This window comes from Brachyhypopomus gauderio, chromosome 6 (assembly GCF_052324685.1).
Source record: "Brachyhypopomus gauderio isolate BG-103 chromosome 6, BGAUD_0.2, whole genome shotgun sequence".
Taxonomy (NCBI): Eukaryota; Metazoa; Chordata; class Actinopteri; order Gymnotiformes; family Hypopomidae; genus Brachyhypopomus; species Brachyhypopomus gauderio.
The window spans coordinates 33,451,453-33,474,737 of record NC_135216.1 but is presented as its reverse complement, the minus strand read 5'-3'; the positions used below and the strand labels follow the sequence as shown (position 1 = coordinate 33,474,737).

Sequence of the window (23,285 nt, the reverse complement as noted above, 5' to 3'; positions counted from 1 at the left end):
TTTTAACGGCTTTGAAGATGTTAAGGTAAGTTCCAGTTTCCAGTTCTGTTACAGTTTCTGTATTTTTGCCACTTAAATAGTATCTAAACAAGAACAAATTTACAATAAGAAAATTACCTGAGGATATGATGACTAACATTATCTTTAATTCAAAACTAACTAAGCTAACTAGCTAGTATGCTACTAGCCAAATCAACCGTCCCTGACAGCACATATACGTCACCAATACGTCTGGAAAAGGTCATAACATCTTAAATGCGTCTGGTCTAGGGATGTGGAGATTCACCGATTCACATTGGTGAATCGGCACACATGTCTGCGATTCGACTGCAGCGGTAGATTCAACGTGCATCGGGTTTAATTTGTGGGCGAATTCACGATGCATTGCCTAGCCTTTTTGCATCGGCAAATACCATGATTAAATTGGGTGTTTTGTTTTCCAGTATCTATTCCTTATTCTAACATTTTCAGAGGCAACATATTTTTTTTTTTATTGATTTCTTTTTTTTTCGAGGCAACATAAATGCACCATCGTGTCCTCAGGTACTGACACAAACACGCAGACGTACACAACAAAGATGGAGGGAAACGAGAGCATTAGCAACGACAAAGATATTTAATGCACCAAAAAAGACACACAAATCAAACGTGTGGCAATATTTCGGGTTTTTTAAGCGATGTGGTCAACTTGACAAGACGCACGCAATCTGCAAACAATGCCGTGGGGCTATCAAATACGTTAGTAGCACAACAAACCGGGCGACACACATGAAAAGACGGCAGGGTGTGGACATCTCTGCGGTAAGTAAGATTACGGGGTACTACCGCTACCCCCTCGGAAGTCTAGCAGACAGTAGTGTTGCAGATCATAATATTCACTATGTTAATAGAGAGTAAAGTAGAATTGTGCTATTGAGTTAAGAAAACTGATGGGTTAGGCCAATACATCCTCAAACCTCAACTAACTATATTGAATGATCACTTATCAAACCGAATCCTCATATAATAAGTCATATCGTTACCAATCATTTTTGAGTCGCATCATATCGTGAACAGGAGTGATTTGTATCGCATCATATCGACAAGGGGTTTCAGAGTATTGCAGTTATATTGCATCGGTGGCAGTGTATCGAGATGTGTATCAAATCTAGCTTAATGGTGAAGATATACATCCCTAGTCTGGTCCATTTGGATTGATCATACATTGGTCTTATTATCATCGTGTGGCAGATGTCTACGCATATACGTCTTCTTGACATCTTCACCCGATCTGCAATTTGACAGCTAGCACACGTACATCTCCTTTACATCTGGAAAAGGTTGTAACATCTTGTTCCTTTTGGATTGATCTTACATTGATCGTATTATCATAGTGCTGCAGATGTCTACGGATATACGGTGTTTTTTTACATCTACACCAGATCTGCAATTTGACAGCTCAGATCCCGTGACTGTTTAACATTGACATATGATCACGACACGCTAAAAGTTATGTCCATCCAATAACTGCCTTTCACCACGCCGCCGGGTTCGTATTGTAGCAGTGAAACCCCACAATGGAAGGCAGTAATTACCAGTGTTGTATGAAGTATTAGAGACCCATACTTGAGTAAAAGTACAAGTACTCTATCAAAAAATTTACTTGAGTAGAAGTTGACGTGTTCTTTAAAAACTTCACATAAGTAGAAGTACAGAAGTATTCAGCATTTTTTGTACTTAAGTATTGCAAGTAGTTTATTTTAATTTATTACTCAAGTACTGCAAGTAAAAAGTACAATTATTGTATTTTGAATTAATTTTAAAAAAGCCATCAAAGTTTGATTATCAATTGTTTTTGTATATATCACTTACAAATCGAAGATGTCAAAGACCACAAATACAAGTGTTCTGTATGTACAAACACTGGGCTTAACACTTCGTACACAAAAAACAGATAACCTATGTCCCGCTACATTGTAGGTTTGAAGCCGAAGTACAAGTCCGCTTTAATTTAGCTGAGAAAACTAGGTGTATTTTGGATGTAAAATCCGTCCTTCGGATTCTACGGGTGAGCCTACTGCCCTCCGTTTACCCTCAATAAATGCCCTTACCCTATAAAAACTCTACACTATAAAAATGGGCACATGAATAGTCAGCATGAAAAGAGACACAGCTTAATGTTGCTAAAAACACAACTCAGCGTGACATCGCCTTTATGATTGCCAGCTAATGTTAAGTGAATACTGCAGCACATCATGAACATAATTAGGTTAGTTAGCTAAGATATCTAACCTAGCTAGCACTTACTGACAGCTAAAGCTGGTGTGTCTTCTGTGCGTTATATTTTTACATTACATTGATGTATTGTTTCTTCAAGTTCGAAAGTGAATTTTTGAAGGCCAATATTTCACACTCTTTAGGGAGGCAGAGATGGCACTTCATCCTATAGGAATTTACTTTCACTCCAGCAAACGCAAACACTGTCTCTATGTAGGGCCAGGGTGGTCTCCTTCCTCACCCTCACCGCCACGATCACTCGATGTTGAAGGTGTGGAAGGTGCCAATATATGTACATTAAAACGCCAACAAGCTTATTATGCAGCACTTATGCTGCTCATCTGCTGTTACCAAACACGGTACCATCTCTTTTAATGAGATAAAAAGTGAATTATTTGGAATAATTTCGAGTATATGTGTATTTGTATAAATATGTAAATATGGAAAATACTGAAAATGGACCTTCAAAGTGCCGTACAAGTGCATGAATTCCACCTTGTAACTTTGCACGCACAAAAATTGAGAGGTGTACGACCTCGCAACGTGACTGTGCTCGTGGCCAACGTGCATGGGCTGAGCCGCCCATTTTTACATTTTTGCTGCGTGGACCCTTGCGGCAGTCACGACGTGTCAAGTGAACCTAGATTACGAAGCTCAAGTGTTCAGTGAAGACAGCAGCTGATAACAACTCTGCTGAAGACTATTACTGAAAGATATGTAACATAGTATCCGATCAGCAAAGAACTCATGAAAATAACACTGCACTGTTTTGTTACTGTTGTTTTCCTGTTTTATTTTATAACAAATTCTGTATTATATCATATGTGAATCAATTATAAGTTTGATGCTAGCACTATACAACTCTATCGTTACTATACAACTCTGGTTATTACTATCCCTGATAGCACACATACATCTCAGAGATGTCTGTTGGATGTAACAGGTCATCTGGAATACTGCTCATCTGCAGTACATCTCTGATGGATTGTGAAAGACCTTCAGCAGCTGCATTCCAGACCTATCTGGCTGCGTCATGATCGTGCCTGCCTCTCGGAGATGCTTACGAGATCTCTCCTAGACTATGTAGGGCCTACAGTATAGCTAAAATGCAGCATCTGAATGTACCTGCATGTGGCATTTAGAATCAAACCTTCTTACATTAAATTACATTTAAAGCTAGATTTTATATTCTTCTTCCTCCCTAAGTTAAAGCTATGAAATACACAAGCAGCGAGATTGTATGAGCCATTAAGAAGCCTAAAGACTCAAACAGAAATCTACACTGGAAAAATTATGCTATATTATTTTATGTAATTAATTAATATTAGGGGTGGGCATAGATTAATTTTTTTAATCTAGATTAATCTCACTGAAATCTTGAAATTAATCTAGATTCATCTAGATTAATTTCTAGATTAATCTAGATGAATCTATATTAAAATGGCTCATATGCGTGCTACCCAAGTAATGACTAAAAGTCAGTTTTTGAGATAGGGTTTCTTAATACAGAGGGTGCATTAGACCAGGGGCTCATCTCCTGTTTCCAAAATGCATCAATGACTGCTTGAGGAAGCTGTTCTACTTTGATACTTGAAGAAAAAAAACATGCTCAATAAAATGTAGGCTACTCATGTTCAATGGTTTATTCAGTTAAACATGAATTTGTAAGCCTACATACTGTACATTATAAAGGGTTGATAACATGTTTATTCAGCTAAACATGATATTTGAAATGTAAGCCAACATTTAGTACATTTAACCTCACGGACGTAATTTGGGGGGGACTTTTTCAAAAGCCGGTTTTGGTCCTCTGCAGTTTAAATAGCGACAAATCTAGCGCTAGGACCATGCAGAAAACGACCGCTCCGAGCTCCGCTCCGGTAACACTTTACATTCCTAAAAATGAATTTTCCATGAAGCAAACCTGGCGACTTCGTGGCTGCATCCATGTAAACACACGTATGATTTGTAATTCACAGGTTTGAAAACTCGTTCTCGCCCCTACTGTGCAATTTGGTTAGGAATACAGCCGAGCTAAACTATCAAGTTGAAAGTCATCAGTTTGCTTACCCATTTTGACCCAGTTCCCAACCCAACTTTAACGGCGATAATTTTTATATCGCCCGATAAGATTATCAAATTAAAGAACGCCGTTAACGGCCCACCACTAATTAATATTATTAATATTAATACGTCAAAACAAAATTAAGTGAAAGGGATTTTCCTTTAACATGTTTATTTAACAGAAAATCAACAATACGCAACAAAAGTGTAATTAACAAATTAAAAGATTAGCGTCTTGCTGGTGCCAGGTGGAGGTAGTCTTTTAGGCATTTTTCGGCCTCTGCTTCCGTGGGAGCTGATAGCACCAGGTTCTTCACTGTGGCAGCTGTGTGTCAAAATGTTGAATATTATTGTAACAAATTAGGAGAGTGGGCTGGGAAGTGCAGACTGAACAAAGATTTATTAACTAAGTAGATAAACTTAAAATGTTATGCCTCGCATAACATCGGCCACGTCATTGCTTCATTTTGCATATCGTTTTTCAAAATAAAAGCGCTATGAACCCTGTTGCTTCATGGGTTGTAGTAGGTGGTTAAATTTAAAATCTGGAACGTTCTAAATTCTTTTTGTTTGATCAGGATGTACATCAGATTCACACAGACTCAAACCATTGGAAGAGTCAAACCTTATTTGCAATGTTAAAAACCAGATCTAGAACCCCCAAGAAGTGATTATTTTAAACACATTCTGTTTTTTAACTCAATTTCTAACTCAAAATATTCAGTCTGCCTCAACAATCACTCAATTTCCAATATAGTAAAGTACAACATATCTTCATTGTCAAATAAGTCCATGACATACAAGAAAACCCAACACAACCACTGATGGTCAAGAATTAGATTGGCTACAAATCATTTTAATAATTAAAACATGACAATTAAGTATGATTTAATTGATTCTCCTGTTACTAAACATGAGTGTGAAGGAAACTTTGGGACAATATTGCATTTACAAATTTTTGAAAGTATGATCCAACTGAATGACGAGGCTGTTACAGTTTCACCAGCAGATGTCACTAGTGAGTGATGAATGAAGCCTCGAGTAATGAACCTTTTTGCAAAGCAAAGGGTTGGAAAGCTTCATTGCTTCATGAGGCTTCATTTGCCCATCACTACTGGGGGGACATGGGTAAAGAAAAGAAAAGACATTAACAAGCAAAATCACTAGAGAAACCAAAATCACACAAAGTACTTCTAACAGAGAATGCAAAATACAGGGTAGAATTACAGACACAGAAGACCAAGATACCAAATAGCATACAAGCAAGAGGTACAATAACAGACCACACAAGAGACTAAACACAAGATTTAAATACACTGACCAAACAAGGAACTCAACAAGACACACCAGAAAGCAATAACGAGGGGTGGAGAACAAGACAGGGGAGTGAAGACAGAGACAACTAGGAATTTCAAAATAAAAGACACAAACGCAGAACAAAAACAGAAGACATGACTGACAGGAGGGAGGCGGGACTGTGAGAATTATTACTATTCTTGTTAAACAGGCATAAGGGCTACACATTTATCAGCTGTATTACCCTGAATATATTAATTAAACTGCATGTAAGAAATAAATCATCTAATGTATCTGTTATTAGGCTAGGCTTAAGGTATTAGGTTACATTAAGCATAGTAATTAATTGGAGGGGGGACTAGTATTTTCCAAAATATACAAAGGTGTTGTAATTTACCGGTCATTTCACCGGAAAACTTAAAAAACGCGTGAAAACCACATAACCTATAAGCGTCCGTAAATACTATGCGCTTCATGTTAAAGCTAATAATGCAACATGTAAGTCATTCCAATATACTCACCAATAATAAGCTGTCCACAGGCTGTTTGTTTTAAGTCTCCTTCCACACCAGTTAAGGCTTTTTGCCAGGTTTGGGGTGAAGACCTTGCTGGATATCCGCCATATTATTTTATTTATTGTGTGGCCTCCACTTAGTGACAGGAATAGAAATGGATAAACAGCAATCTCAATGCACCAACTTTACCTTCATAACATATGTCCTAGGAAATGTACATTCTATTTTGCATTTTGTAATCAGGGTTCTTATTTATTGTAAAAGAGTCAGGTGTTTCCTGAGAGATATTCCAACAATTGATAAAAAGTTATGGAAGATTCTTTGATGTAGGGAGACTGAAATCTGAGTTTCATGTTTTGGGTCACAACCTTCAGGGAAACAGTGAAGCTGTGTATGTATTAATATATATACACACATATATATAACAATTTATAAATTTTTAAATATATATATATATATATTAGGCCTGTGTTGAAAAAATCGATTTTCCGATTCAGAATCGATTCGCATATGATGATCTGATTATCAATTCGTACGTCCAAAGATCGATTTTTTAGTGAACTTTTACCCCCGCCTCGTCACTGAATTCACGCAGGCGTGCTCGGTCTAACTAACTGTAAAACAACATGGCGACGGACAGTGACGGTAACGACGATAGTCAAATCGGCAAACTAAAAACAGAAGGACAGTTTATCCAGTGTCAGTGACTATTTACATTTAGTCCATGTCACTGACAGTTTACCCAGTGTTTTTACAGTTTAAAAAAGTTAAAAATGCTCTTGTAACGTTGGGCGCAAGGCGATGGACGAGACAGAATCATTTGCACTTTCCAAATCGTTACGTTTATTACATTTACCGAAGCGCAGACAGCACACATAAAACACGTTTACATAGAACATGTGACTCAAACAACGACGAGCACAGGACGCTGCGCGAACGCACATTAAATGGACAAACCACACAAACCCCACGTGATGACGAGACGAGCCACAGGTGAGGATTATCACAAGACGCACCCGCACCCGCGGAGATACGCAGACGAGTAGACGCAGACAACGTTAACACACGCCCAACAGGGAGGGGTCGGGGACCGTAACGTGACAGTTCTGTTATTATATTCTTACTTTAAAGAAAAATACACGTTTACATTTTATACTTTCAGTTTATTAAGTGTGAGCACTTTTAAAATAAAAATGCATTTGGTAGCAACAGCTTTTGGGTGACTTCTTAATTATTTCAATCATAATAATAATGCACTGGTTAGTGTCCCAGTAGGAGTCCACTGTTGCAGATATAGACACCTCAAAGATGTCCTCTGTTTATTGTCCTGGATTACCTTTCTTGAAGGTAGATTTATGATTACCCTTTTCACCAGTCTTCCAGCCATCAGTAACTACCAACTACCAGTAACTATTTGCTGATTAATATTGATATAATACTAGTTTTAACATGTTACTTCTGTACATAGTCAGGAAACAGCTCAAATAAATACATTTTTAATAACACTAAACCCCGAATCGGATCGAATCGATTAAATCGGATTAAATCGAAATAAATCGATTCTTAATCTTCAGAATCGGAATCGGATCGATTCTTGGAATTTGAATCGATACCCAGCCCTAATATATATATATATATATATATATATATATATATATATATATATATATATATATATATATATATAATATAATTTTTATGTTTATACAGTGTGGTCTCGCTTCTTTTCCCGGCGAGATGTGGTTTTTTAGGAGCATTCGGACACGCATACCGCCGACCGCATGTTGATAAAACAATTCCTCCAAGAAAATGTTTCCTTCTCGATTGTCTGCCCCAAAGAGCCCTCCTGGCTTAAATGCTCGAGCGTTAGTCCCCCGGTTCAGCACGGAAAAATTAAAAAGCTTGCCCAGGATTGGTCAGAGTTTGTTAATCGTTTTGTTTTTTTTTTTTTTAAGTATGGACTAAAGAGAATGGGGAGAGCATATTCTGAAAGAGTCATTCTTTAAAATGATCGTTATTAGGCCTGTCACGATAACAAAATTTTCAGAACAATATATTGTCCCAGAAATTATTGCGATAAACGATAATGTCATTTTAAAGTGCCATTATAGAATTTTTTATTGCTTCTGGGCTCCCCAAAGGAGATTTAAGACAATGTGCAACAATAATAATATAGGAGCATAATAATACAATTACACCAGTTTGCAGTAATGTAATGTATTGTAAAGCTCATATATGGGGTCATATTTGAGCTTGACCACATATCTGTAGTGGCAGATATGAAATGTCTTTAATCTCCTTCAGAATGCCATCTTTCACTTCATTATATAAGGTTGTGTAGTGGAGACAGTCAAAAGCATTTTTACTATGACACCCAGAATGGATTCCTTTCCCTGCTGAATGTGAGATACTGACCCATACAAATCTCTTTGATTGTATGTAAAGATAAACACTGGTTCTTCACTCATCAACAGGCTCTAAAGAATCCACATTCACAATGGTGTTCGTCTCCCAAAGCTTAGAATTCAGACCTTATCTGATCTCCTGAGTTTGGGAGAAAGGCCATCTAAGAGTTCTGGTCAAAATCAACCTTCTTTTGGAGGATACTGGGATTGCAGTCAGGAAGGACCTACACTCATAAAACTCTAAATTCCAACCTTATCTGATTGACCAAAGTTTAAACCCAATTTACAACACCTTGGTAGTCCTGTGTTAAAATCCAGAACTGAAGATGCAAATATTTCAGAGATCTTTGTAACTCCAAATGCAAACTGTACATGGAATTGGGACCTAGCCTAGCCTAGGCCTACGCCTAACATTTCAACCAATTGTAACAGGAAGACTCCGTTACAGAGTATGCCTGAAGATAATTAAGGGCACCGCCCCTATTGAATTAGTGCCCATCGTGAAGGGTATTTAAACTCTTGTTTGTTCTCGATAGCTGGAAGCTGATTGATTGGATGGGACGAGAGATGCGCTTGGGTCTGTGGTGTGAGTTTTACCCATTCACACAGAGTTTGAGATTGTTCGGGGCTTTTAGAAGCTTGACTGGGTGTGTTTTGAGCTGCATGTGAGTGGTAAGTAGGATGATAATGGGATACATTCCATGTTGGTGGAATAAATTAATTTGATTCGTCTATTCGCGTGCTTTAAGTCGCTGAGGTGACCCAGTAACCGGCGATTAGAGTTATTCCAGCCAATGCACGGTAGGGCCGAGCTTTGAGCGCAGACAGTGGTTATAAATGATGTTTGTCCTAGTTAAAGTGTTATTTTTTATAGGAGCCATCAGAGTGCGAGTTGGAGCTAGACCACTGTTTTCTCCCCTGTATTTGTTATGTCAGATTGCTTGGAATTTAAGTGTTTTTATGGAATGCGATTTATTGTTGATGCGTTGTTATTTTTAGCCTGGCGGTACTGTTGGGGAACGGTGGGAGCAGAGTGAGTGGGGTGTGGGCGGCACCTACATATTTGGGTTTATTTGCAGTGGATTTGAGTTTATTTGGATCGTTTCACGCGAACGTGTGTTGTGGTTTATTTGTTTATTGAGTTGTTTGGTTTATTCTTTTAGGTGCGTGCCAACCCCCGCTGGTGGAAGAGTGAGGTAACCTGTGTTAGGTAGCTGCTCCTAAAAGCTTGTAGCTGTACCGCACGGTGCTTTTTAAGAATGTATGGTATTTTATATTTTGTACAATAAATGATTTGCATCTCAGTCTCTGCAGTCCAACAATTTTATTTTCGCTGGCAGTAATCTAGCGCGGGTGAAACGTCACTGATTGGTTTCCCTCTAGTTGAGGGTGGCATAGTCCTAAGTTTACGATAACTAACGCTGTGAGACATTGTGAGCGTTACACAATGAAAGGGTAATTATTCTTGAAACCAGTATTCAGTTTTCCAGCCCTTAAGGACAAAGGACCACAGGACCATGTGCCTCTGAATGTGAACACTGTGATATGTGATTGATATAAAGACACAACTTATGATCTTTCATGTACATCAGTATTACGTGATCTTATCAGAATACCTGTTATTGTATAGTCACCCCACATTGATGCATATCCATGTATCACTGTGTTTTAGTAGTTAGATCTACCCGTTTTGTGGTCTTAATGTTACGGTGACCACTCCGGACCCTTCCCTGTGGGCGTGCCGCTACGTTGTCTGTGTGTCGTTATGTCCATGTATGTACTTCCGTGGGTGTGGGTTGTCCGTGAGCATGTTCGTAGTCTCACTACGAATTTGAGGAATTTAACTGGGAGCCAATGCAGGGCTGATAGGACTGGACTGATATGCTGAAATTTTCTAGTTCTGGTCAGAACCCTGGCTGCAGCATTTTGAACTATTTGAAGTTTATTTAGATTCCTATTTGAACATCCTGACAGTAGTGCATTGCAGTAGTCTAATCTAGAGCTAACAAAGGCGTGCACCAATTTTTCTGCATCCTGTGATAATGCATTTCTTAATTTAGCAATGTTACGGAGATGTAGAAAAGCTATCCTAGTAGTATTATCTATGTATTTATCAAATGATAGGTCGACGCCTAGGTTTTTGGCTACTGTGCCAGGTGTAATGGGGTAGCCTGCGAGATTAAGCATTAGATCTGGAATTTTCTGTTTTGAGGCCTTAGGGCCCAGAAGGAGAACTTCTGTTTTGTCCTCATTAAGTTGGAGGAAGTTTAGAGACATCCAGCATTTAATATCTCTTACACAGGCCTCAATTTTTCTTAAATTGAGTTTGTCATCAGGTTTGGCTGATATGTAAAGTTGAGTGTCATCTGCATAGCAGTGAAAATTTACACCATGTTTGTTTATAACTGTGCCCAATGGTAGCATATATAATGTAAATAATAGTGGTCCTAGAATGGAGCCTTGCGGGACCCCATATTTAACTATTGTACGTTTGGATGGAATATTATTGAGCTCTACAAACTGATAACGATTTGTTAAGTAAGAATAAAACCATGAAAGGGCTGTGCCATACCTGTCAAGTTTTGACAGGTATGGCACAGCCATACCTGGGGGGGGGGGGGGTGTTGGCGGGGGGGGTGTTGGCGAACGAAAGTTGGAAAGTTGTTGAGCGGGGGGGGGGGAACGTAAAAATGGACACAGATTAAGTGTTATATCGCCGGTGGATGGCGCCAGAGCTAGCGAACTAGTAACGTATTGAATCATATATTTAGCGAGTGCCCGTTTGTAGTCAATGATGCTATCCTTCCAGGCACAGTAGAATACTTCCAACTTAGTAGATCGCCATTTACGCTCTAACTTACGTGCTATTTGTTTTAAGTTTCTAGTTTGGTCAGTGTACCACGGAGCAAGCTTTTTAGATCTAGTCTTTTTATATTTGAGTGGAGCTACTATATCTAGAGCTGATCTGCAGGTATTCTCTATGCAGTTGGTTAGACTGTCTAACTCTCCTGGATCGGATGGCGAGTGGGCTAGAGCAGTTAAATCAGGGAGGGCTTCAATAAACTGTGTTGCTGTTAATGAATTTATCGAGCGCTTTATACACTGCCGAGGAGACGGGCGGGTATTTATGTTAAGATGAATCTCAAATTGGACTAAATAATGATCAGAGATAGCTACGGTTTGCGGGAGTATATTTATATTATCTACGTCGATACCCAACGTTAAGATTAAATCTAGGGTATGATTTTGATAGTGTGTGGGTCCTACTACGTTTTGTGTAATGCCAACAGAGTTCAATATAGAAGTAAAAGCCCTTGTCAGTGGATCCTCCGCATTATCAAAATGTATGTTAGTCTCCTACCATTATTATTTTGTCACTACTAACTGCTAAATTTGCTGTAAAATCTGTGAAATCTTTTAAGAAATCTGAGTAAGGCCCTGGTGGTCTATATACATTTGTTAGGGAAAATGAACTTTTATTTTCAGATGGACTAATTACATTAATAGACAGCATCTCAAATGAATTAAAGATATCTAAGTATTTCTGATGAATTTCTAAACAATCACGATATATTATACATATTCCTCCTCCTCTGCCTGACAATCTAGGTTTATGTATATAACTATATCCCACAGGAGTGGCTTCGTTTAGAGATAAATAGTCACCAGATTGAATGCACGTTTCAGTTAGACATAGAATATCAATTTTCTGGTCAGTTATAAGTTCATTCATAAAAACTGCTTTAGAGTTGAGTGATCGAATATTAATTAATCCAATTTTCAGATCGGTCATATAGGTAATAATTGGATGTGAAGTTTGAATATTAGTTAAAAACTTAGGACGGACTATTTTCTTATGATTTAGTTTAACCCGGGGCACAAACACAGTCTCAATCCTATGGGATCTTGGAGACGCCTCTAAGCAGCTCGCAGACAGACGGTTTAGCCCGTTAGTCTGCGGCCTGGTCGCGACTCTGGTTAGTCAGCAGCTCCTAGTACTACACTGCCCACTAACTAACAGGCTACGGGCTATGCTGCAAGATAACAGGGCAGCGCCATCCCGGGTGGGGTGGACACCGTCCCTGCCTAAAAGACCAGGCTTGCCCTCGAACTCTTTCCAATTATTAATAAAGCCCACTTGATTTTCGGAGCACCACTTGGACATCCAGCGGTTTAACGATGTGAGCCTGCTGTATTGCTCATCACCGCGCCGCATTGGGATGGGGCCAGAGCAGATTACGGCATCGGACATCGTCTGGGCTAATTTAACCACCTCTTTAACATTAGCCTTAGTCACTTCTGACTGCCACAGACGTATATCGTTGGCCCCTACATGTATAACTATCCTAGAGAATCTCCTATGGGCTAACAGTCTAAGGTTGCCACTAATGTCCGGCGCTCTGGCTCCCGGTAAACAGCTAACTGTAACTGCCGGTGCCCCTACAGGAATAGCGACTTTCACGTGCCAAACTATAGAGTCTCAATCAATCAAATTTTATTTATATAGCGCTTTTTACAACAGTTGTTGTCACAAAGCAGCTTTACAAGTGCCGAGTCCTAGCCCCCAGTGAGCAAGCCAAAGGCGACAGTGGCAAGGAAAAACTCCCTAGTTTCTCCTATCACCAGAGTCTCCTCAGCGGGTGTAACACTGAGCGGGGCGAACCTATTGGACACGTGAACCGGGGAGTGGTGCTCTGGTGGGCTAGCGCTGGCGTTAGCGCTGCAGCCCTCGCTCTCCGACTACGCCGCCAAGACGTAGTATGTGCACGCCTGCTGCGTCAAGCTCAGGCGGCCGAAGACAAAGCAGAGGCAGAGTGCTTCCTGCTGGCCGCTGAGAGGCTGTGGAGCATGAGGCGCGGCGCACCAACCCAGGCATTCCCCGAGGAGGAGTCTGATGCACCAATTGTGTTGGGTGTAGGTGCCTTCGCCCTGACCCCTCCCGAGTACGAGTTCGGGAGCGACGAGTCCGGAGAGGAAGAGAGCCCCCCCCCCCCCCCCCTCCGTTTATTCGGAGGAGAGCAAGGGTGAGACCAGCTGCGTCCCCTCCATTCCAGCAGCCCCCCGGACATCCGAAAAGGAAAAGGTCAACCCCCCGTTGTCGTTATACTCGGAGCCGACGGTGTATTACGGGGAGGGCGACGAGGACACCAGCCCTATTCCCTCCAGCCACACGATCTCCACCGAGCGCCATGGTGTGGAGGAAGACGTCAGCCCTCCCCCTTCCATCTTCTCGGCTCCCACCGAGTATTACGGGGAGGGAGAGGATGTCAGCCGCCCTGCGTCCGTTTGTGCATCACCCTCGGAGCGCGACGACGAGAGCGAGGGGGAGGACAGCACCTCTCACCTCAGGAAGGAGGTTCCTCGGTTCCCCTCAGCGGTGAGCAGCATGTGCCGTTTCCGCGACTCGACCACGGAGGAACCGAAGTCCGTGGGTCGGAGCGTCTCGGAGGAGGAGGAGATGGAGACGGCGGAGGGTGAAGCCCCGGTGACTCTGGGAGCGCGAGAGGGTCTCGGTATGAACCGCGGTCCAAGTTGGGGGTTCGGCGCGCCTCTGGAGATGCCGTTGATACCCGCTAGCACGCGGCGCCGGGTTCGGGTTCCGGTAGCGCCCAAGAAGGCGGCCGATGCTCCCCGAAGGAGGCCAACGGGCGCACCGAACAGCGCAACGCGTGCTGGAAGCGCGGCACAGAGGACCGGAGGGACTCCGCCGCCTGTTCCGCCTGCTTCGCCCGCTCCGCGTGCATTCCCAGGAGGGGTAGCGCCACCATTAGTGCTCTGGCAGGCAGCCCAACTGTTGTCGTGGCTGCCTGTTCCTGTCTGTGTGTCAGTCCCAGTGTTTCTCCCGGTTTGAACCCCCTGTTTCCATCTTGTGCCCTTTATGTTTCACGTTCCCGTGTGTGTGTTTGTTGCTGTGCCATTGTTTAATGTATTCTCCCCTGTCTTCCCAGGGAGGGTTTTATAGAGCTGTTCGTGGCGGTTCCCGCCGTCAGGGGAGACGGCTCTCGGAGGCTCGTAGTCCTGGTGGTTCCGGACCTGCCCGTCGGTGTAGGTTCGTGGCTTTCCAGCTGCGCGGGACGCTCCGGGAGTAGCGAGCCCCTGGTGGGGGGTTCTGTTACGGTGACAGCTCCAGACCCTTCCCTGTGGGCGTGCCGCTACGTTGTCTGCGTGTCGTTATGTCCATGTATGTACTTCCATGGGTGTGGGTTGTCCGTGAGCGTGTTCGTAGTCTCACCTGTGTCTCGAGATCACGAGGGTATGTGTTAAACACCTATTTAATGTGCGTTCACGCAATGTCTTGTGCAATGTCTAAAGCTTCGTGTCTGCGTGAGTGTCGGATGTTTGTACTCATCCTCAAACGTTTCATGTTCATCGTTCGACGCTCGTCGTATCTCCTCCTTCGAGCGTGTTACACTTGAGATGTATAGTGAATGCATGCATGGGGTGGGACACGATTTAAAAAATTTATCGAATTAATTAGAAGCTTTGTAAGTAATTAATCGAAATTTTAATCGCATTTCAGTATTTAACGTGAGAAATATTAATTTAAGTTTGAATGATGAATGAATCCATGAACATAATCATAAACTTCAACATCTTGTTTATTTTTCCGCCAGTCTACTACACAGACCAATAGATGAGTGCAAACAGAGCAAACAATTTTCAGAACACTGGAAATTCCGACCAAAAATGTTTAGGGGAGGACGGGGCTGTCAGCCCATCCTTATCCCCCCTAAGGGTGCTAAATGAGGCGTGTGACAAATAATTTTGTGAATGGCGATAAAGCAGCAGCTGTATTGGCAACTTAGAGATTTTGTTGCTATAGTTAGTGAATTAGGCAAAAATCCCTCCCAAACCCATCCCCCTACCCCCTCTGACCCTCTAACAGATCTACTGGCCTCAGTCTGGCACCCCACCCCCCCAGGTTCAGATGATCTAGAACCTCCACTGGTTCAAATGTAGTCTCCTTCCTCTTCCTCAGTTCAGATGTAGTCTCCTTCCTCTTCCTCTGTGAATCCACTTTTAATAGCTACTTGAATGCTCTTCATCTCTTCAGGGGCAGCGGAGGGCAGAATTGCCAGCAGCTCTTTATCAATCTTCTCCAGTCTTGAGTCTGTCTTCCTTTCAAACTCAGTCTTGTTCTTTTTAACAAGTTCTAATATGTCTTTTTGAGTTGCATCACAGCCGTTCTGTAACTGCAGACGTTCCTGTATGAACTCAGGCTTTTCCTTGTCCATGACCATAAGTTTCCCCAGTGAGCTGATGTGATCCATGAGGTGCTTATCAGACACTTCAGTGTAGGTTGCTGAGATCATGTGAACCAGACTAGCAATGTTACTGGCTTGAAAGGCTTGGCTGTAGAGTAAGTCTTTGGAGAAGAGCTTTCCATTATAGGAAAGTGACTGAGTCTTCTCAGTTGTATAAACAAAATCTTCAAGATGCATGGTGAGGCTGGTTTTCACAATGTTGGACACCATCTGAAAGAAGTGAACCATCTTCTCCCACTGCTCCTTCACTCTGCCCATGGCATCCATACCTTTCACCAGCATCTTGATGGTGGTTTTAAAGTCTATCTCTTTGACTTCACAATTTCTCATGGCGATCAGGATTTCAGTCAGTTCCTTATGGTTCTTCTCCATGTTCTCCACACTCTTCTCATGCATCACTCTGGTCTTGTCTAGTTGAGCTCTGCTCTGCTCTATGCGGAAACGAGCATTGTCTGCAGCTCTCTGTGAGGCAGTCTGCATCTCATATTTACTTCCTTCTTTATTCATCATGGGTGGTTTTGGGACCAGGGCAGGAGAATGTGTGACATCTTTACTTTTGCTGTCAAATGCACGTGCTGATTCAATCAGTTTTCGTATTTCTTCAATCAGTTCCTTTGTTTTGGCTTCCTCACATTTTCCATCTGGTGCATATTTTGCCAGTTGGTTACAGATGTTGATGCCCTGTTTACATATCTTTTGGGCATGATTCTTTGCCTCACATTGTGGGGAGTTTTCTAACCTCTTATTGATTCTTTTCAATTGATCCAATGAGAAATCTGATTTGGAAGATTCATTCTTCTGATCATACAGGTTGGTCCACTGTATGTTCTCCTCCTGTACAAACTGCTGAATCAACTCTGCACATATCAGGATTTCTGCAGACTTGCTGTAGATGTTTATTTCATCGATTACATGTACGGTCTCATCCTGACCTCTTATGATATTCATTGCTTGAACTATTTATCTTGAAGCATTACACATTCTGGTTACTGGGTGAGCTGGGAGAGATGTCAGTCCATTAAGCAGACCTGTGAAACTCTCAGCCAGACCCCCAAAGAAATCCATAGCTAGCATGTTCCAGCCACCAGGGAGTGATGCCATTGCTGTTCTGTAAGTCTCACATGCTTCATTCAGTTCCTCTTCTATGGCTTTCACTGCTTTCTCGGAGCGTTTAACAGCTTCTTCTGACGACTTTTTCCTCAGTTTGTTCTCTACCATTTTCTTCTTGATTGCTTCAATTTCATCTCCATAACATTTCTCAGCATTTATACATGCTTCCAGCAGCTCTTGGATTATGTTGATCTCATCACTGAACCCCTGTTCTGTTGCAGAAGCCAGAGTAAGGCACTCATCTGCAATGACACGAATGTTCTCCAGTTGGTCAGGCAGTAGAGTTTTAACAACCTCATCACTACCTTGGAACAAAATCTTCACAGCAGTCTTCATGTAATCTGGGACAGTGAGGGCTTCATTGAACGCCCACCAGCCAGTTACACACCTGCATGAGTCAGGCACGAAAGGACTCTGGGTACTTGATGTACTGGTAGCCTCCCTTGGGTGGGTTTTTGTTGATGGAGAAATCAGTTTGTGAAGAGATGAAGACCAGTTCTCCCATGATGGCTATGGAGAGTGGTGCAGGAGTCAGGTACCCCTCCCAGTTGGCATAGGGCTGCATTATAAGCTTGGTTTGGTTTCTCATCTACTCAGCTGTGGTGAGGCTTTGGTTGATCTTCACAATTTGGGAATCCATTTTGTCTGTTCCTTCTGGGAAAAATGGAAATGAGAAGACATTTAAAAGTTAACATTCATCACTTCAGTTGTATAAAGGTTTAGTTCTACTGTTAAAAATAATTTAGTTTTTTACAACAGCTAACATGCGTTTCCCAATACTTGAGATACATTTTCAAAACTCAAAACACAGCAACACATTTACCTCATACAAATAGCCAAATACTTAATATCCTGTTCAAAAGTCTGCATTTCACAACGCAAACAAAGTTTTCTCTTTATGCACCAACTTTTTAAAACACAGCAAACCTAGTTCAGTAACCAATCATTATTTCAAACATTAGCACAGATTCTCTATTCGAGATGAACATATTCAATCACTGCACAACCACTGTAAAAAAACATTTGATGGCAATACAGAAACAGTTTTACATATTTAATATTTTACTCTCTCCCAGCAAACAACAGACATTTTACAGTAACATCTGTTCGTTTTTTTTTGTTTTTTTCATTCTAGTTACCTTATACTTAGCCTGATTGTGTGATTTGTTTGTGACTTGTGTATTCATCTGTATAATTTATTTTTGTGTAATTTGTGTGTTAACGGGCCGCCCAATGGAGGATGGGTTCCCTTTTGAGTCTTGGTCCTCCCAAGGTTTCTTCCTATTCCCCACCATCTAGGGAGTTTTTCCTTGCCACTGTTGCCTTTGGCTTGCTCATTAGGGATTTGGACCCATAGTATTGTTAACCTTGTAAATCCTGTAAAGCGCTTTGTGACAACATGTGTTGTGAAAAGCGCTATACAAATATATTTGATTTGATTTTGATTTAGTTAGTTCATTTTTACTGTAGTCCGCTTCATTTGGACTTTTTTTTTCAAATGCGTGCATTTTTGGCAACATACTGTCTACCCAAAAGTGATAGTTACTGTTAGGTACTATATGGAATGTAGATTAGACAAAAAATGAGGCAGTAACAGTTTTGCAGTAAAGGTTATATTTTACTGTATTAGGGACATTACTGTAAATTGTAGCCTAACCAAAAAAACAATTACCATAATTGTAAACATAATTAACCATGGTCCCATATGTGTAAAAATTAGTGGTGGGCCGTTAACGGCGTTAACGGCGTTCGTTAATTTGATACTCTTATCGGGCGATATAAAAATTATCGCCGTTATTCTATTCTTAAAGTTGGGTTGGGAACTGGGTCAAAATGGGTAAGCAAACTATGATGACTTTCAACTTGATAGTTTAGCTCGGCTGTATTCCTAACTAAATTGCACAGTAGGGGCGAGAACGAGTTTTTAAACCTGTGAATTACAAATCGTACGTGTGTGTTTACATGGATGCAGCCACAAAGTCACCAGGTTTGTTTCATGGAAAATTCATTTTAGGAACGTAAAGTGTTACCGGAGCGGAGCTCGGAGCGGTCGTTTTCTGCATGGTCCTAGCGCTATTCGTTGCTATTTAAATATTTATTTTTAACCGTTAATACTGCAGAGGACCAAAACCGGCTTTTGAAAAAGTCCCCCCCAAATTACGTCCGTGAGGTTAAATGTACTAAATGTTGGCTTACATTTCAAATATCATGTTTAGCTGAATAAACATGTTATCAACCCCTTTTAATGTACAGTATGTAGGCTTACAAATTCATGTTTAACTGAATAAACCGTTGAACACGAGTAGCCTACATTTTATTGAGCATGTTTTTTTTCTTCAAGTATCAAAGTAAAACAGCTTTCTCAAGCAGTCATTGATGCATTTTGGAAACAGGAGATGAGCCCCTGGTCTAAGGCACCCTCTGTATTAAGAAACCCTATCTCAAAAACTGACTTTTAGTCATTACTTTGGTAGCACGCATATGAGCCATTTTAATATAGATTAATCTAGATTAATTTCAAGATTTCAGTGAGATTAATCTAGATTAAAAAAATTAATCTATGCCCAGAGCCGGCCCTGACCAATGTGGTGCCCTAGGCGAGATTTTGGTTGGCGCCCCCTGCATCATCAGTCATCTGGTTTTACACTCACACATACACTGCAAAATTTTTTTTTTTATTTTAGAACGAAAACAACCATAAAATCAGTATTAAAGAAACAAATAAAAACCAAATTAATTATAAATATTACAGTATAACAATAAATATATTGCTAAAAAATATTTTAAAACTATTTTAGATAAAGTAGTGCAGAGAACAACTCTTAAATATTAATAATAAATAACTAATGGTGTACTGAGGTGGAGGGATATGATGGTGTAATGCTGCTTCACTGGAAGGTGATAAGGTTGAGAATGTGTCTTCTGGTGGCCCAGGATGTGTAGAAACAGGATTTAAATATTTCAAAAGTGCATCTGAAAGGGTTTTAATATATATTTATTTAAAAAACTTGCTGAGCTAAGCTAATAATAGCACCTACTAGGATTGGGCAGTATGACCACAGTATTGTAAAATTGTGGCAGTATATTAACCATGTGACATAACGCAACGTGCCAAATCTGTACTTCTGTAAATTTGGCACATTCATTAAAAAGATCTGTGGGCGGGGTCAGCAGTTGGAGCTCACTGATTGGTTATGGAGTGGCGGTTTTCACTAGGATCATACAGAGGGGAAAAAGCCATAATGATGATGAGTGTTAGTTATGAAGCGAACTGGTTTCAAAGAAAAACACCACTGCTACAGATTGGCAGCATTTTGGATTTGTTTCAAATTAAAAGGGAGAGCCAGCAATCCTATATGAGTCAGTGTGTAAGACCTGCTTATATTCTCCGCCAAAGATGGAAACACATCAACATGCATTCTCATATTAAAACGAAGCACCCTTCAAGTACAACATACAGTATAGTGTAATTCACCATATTATATTACCTTTGGTTTCTTCCTCCTCTTTTCTCATTTTTCTCCCCTGGGCACCAGAGAACTTCGGTCTATTGGCATCTTTCTGGAGAGATGTCACTCACTCTGGCGTTGTTTTCCCCCACAGAGAAACAGTAACGAGGTGCGCAGAGCGACCGGGGGGGGGGGGGGGGGGGGGGGGGGGGGGGGTCTGCGCGGGTGATGGGTATTGTGTGCTATTATAACTATTAATTTGACTAATATTATTAAACAATGAAGTTGTGATTATGTAGACTTTGCTTGTTTTCATATTTATGAATTGTTCATTTGTAAAAAATAAAAATAAATAAATAAATAAATAACGCATTCACGCGTGCGCCCCCCTGGACAGCCAGCGCCCCTAGCATTTGCCTATATCGCCTAATGGAAGGGCCGGCCCTGTCTATGCCCACCCCTAGTAAAAATACACATGTACAAAAAAACCCACACAAGGGGGAAAAAACAGGATATAAAACTGAACAGTCTTGTTACGTGTAATCTAAACGGTCTTCAGCAGTTGACCACATGTTTTCATCCACATCACATCTGATGTTGGCTCTTGCCATGCACCTGGGAAAGCTTGGTATGTCTTATCCACCCCTGGCAGTTTTCATCTGAAATGTCTCTGCAGCCGGGATCCATTGCATCCAGGAGGGACATTTGGTCATGGGGCCAATGATCATACACCTTCCACCTCCAGACTGAAAAAAGTTCCTTAGTGGGGTTGAGGAAAGGCGAGTAGGGTGGGAGGAAAAAGGACATCACTCTTGGATGGTCTATAAACCAGTTTGTGATGACATGAGAATGACAGAATGCTACACTGTCCCATCACAAATGTCCTCGTGTTTCCTCCCACCTGTTCCCTTTCTGCTTCTGGAACCAGTTATTGGTAGAGTTCATTCAAAAACTAAAGAAGGAGGTCACTGTTATAGGGACCAATCTGGCATTTGTGAAGGACAAAACCAGCACTTGAGATTGCAGGACAAATTGTTATATTTGCTCCTCTCTGACCCAGTACATTACTGTACTTCATTTTATTTCATTGATCTATATGTGCAAAAAATATGTATTACAGTAATAGCTTTTCAGCTGCCTTTGTTTTTGCAGAACTTTGCATTTTATACAGTATTTAAGGTTTTGAACCTTAGGTTTTCATTTTTGACATGCTGTGGGTACGCATTTGTAAATAAGACAAAAATCCAGAATTTTGTTATTGGATAACCTTGTGTGTATAGAAAATGTAAGCATTGTAGAAACATGTAAAATGACTGCATTTTGTGCAAAAACTACATGAATTGTACTAATAGTATAGTCACTGAAGACTGATGTTGTGTTTACTGTGTTTAAAGTTTTGAAAATGTGACTACAGATTGGACAAACGCATGTTAGCAGTCGTAAAAAACTAAAGTATATGATTTTGAGATATCACAATGTTTACAGAAAGTATTAACTTAGAATAAAGTGGCAACTTTATTGTAAGTCCTTAATATCATGAGAGTTATATTCAACTAGATTAGTGTGACAACATGTGTTGTGAAAAGCGCTATACAAATATATTTGATTTGATTAGCATTTCCTGAAGATGTGGCCTGTTCTGACTAAGGTTATGGCTAATAACCCTAAGTGAGGAAACATAATATCAATGCCCTGTCTGGGATAAAGATTTGAGCCGCTGGTTGTGAGAGGATTACAGTGTAATGTGTGTAGAGTAGAAGGATTGTGTGTGAATGATGGCGTTTATACAGCATGAATGAAGGTGTGTGTGTGTGGCTGTAAAATGGTGTGCAGTGTGTATGTGTATATGGTGTGCGCATAGTGTGTGTTTGTGGGTCTATGTAGTTGAAGAACACCTCCTTAGGTATGTGTCTGTGTGTGTGAGAGAGTGATTGTATGTGAATTATGGTATGTATATGGCATGAAAGAAGGTGAGTGTGAAGTCGATGTGTGCAGTGTATAAAAGTGCACAGTGTGTGCGCATTTGTGAAATGTTGTGTACTGATTGTCATTTTGATCACTTTTATCAGCTAAAGTTAGCTTTATCAGCTAAAGTTAGATAGCTAATTTAACTTTTTTAACTATCTGGTTAGCTACCCTTCACATTTTCTTGTGTCCGAAATGTCGTATTATGCAGAAGCGCCCCCTAGTGGGCCCGCCGGCGGGCCCAGCTCCTTTACGGCGATATAAAACATATTAAACATTAATGAATCTCCGAACAAAAGCGCTTAAATCAAAATTTCCTATCCCATCTACATGCCTACCGAGTTTCAGCCGTCTACGTGCAGCCGATCGCGAGATATCCGGCTTTGAAGTTGACCACAAAAGTGCACCCCGCGAGGGGGTCTCCCGACATATCCGTTTACAAAACATATTTATGTTGTGAAATGTCTTAATGTTTTGTCACCTAAAAATCGTTTACTAATAAGGCTTTAATTTAAGACCTTAACAGCGTAGATCCGTTGTGGTTAAGTACCTTAAAAAGCTTGCTCACCTCACTGCAAAATTTTCCAAAATCCGCTTCCTGAATGAGACACTCCGACAAATCTGCCCCCTAAGCGTCACAGAAGCATTCTTAACGCTGATTTGACCCCTCATTACAAAGCTGCAGCGGTTCTGCTTTGATTTGAGTGGTTTTTATTGGTCTAAAGTGGGGTAGTGACTTTGAATGACAGGTTTTACAACCTCTCCCACGGCGAGGTGCGAAGGGGAGGGGGGGAGGGTGAACCAATAAGCCCACAGAGACAAGCTGGCGCCTCAGAAGTGATTGAAAGCTGTTCTAACCAATAGTGTACATCCTTCCGAAGCTAACCAGCCCTCATATGACATGATTGGTCAAGTATATTTTTAAATTGAGCCCTCGGAAACTGGCGCTTCATTTCCAAT

At 41.0% G+C, this 23,285-nt stretch overlaps 1 protein-coding gene and 1 pseudogene across 2 annotated transcripts in view; both read right to left on the bottom strand.

Moving 5' to 3' along the window:
- Nucleotides 1–23,285, bottom strand: part of LOC143517748 (uncharacterized) — a 76,043-nt gene that overhangs the window by 50,410 nt on the left and 2,348 nt on the right. The window lies entirely within an intron of this gene.
- LOC143516122 (uncharacterized) lies at nucleotides 15,438–17,551 on the bottom strand (annotated as a pseudogene).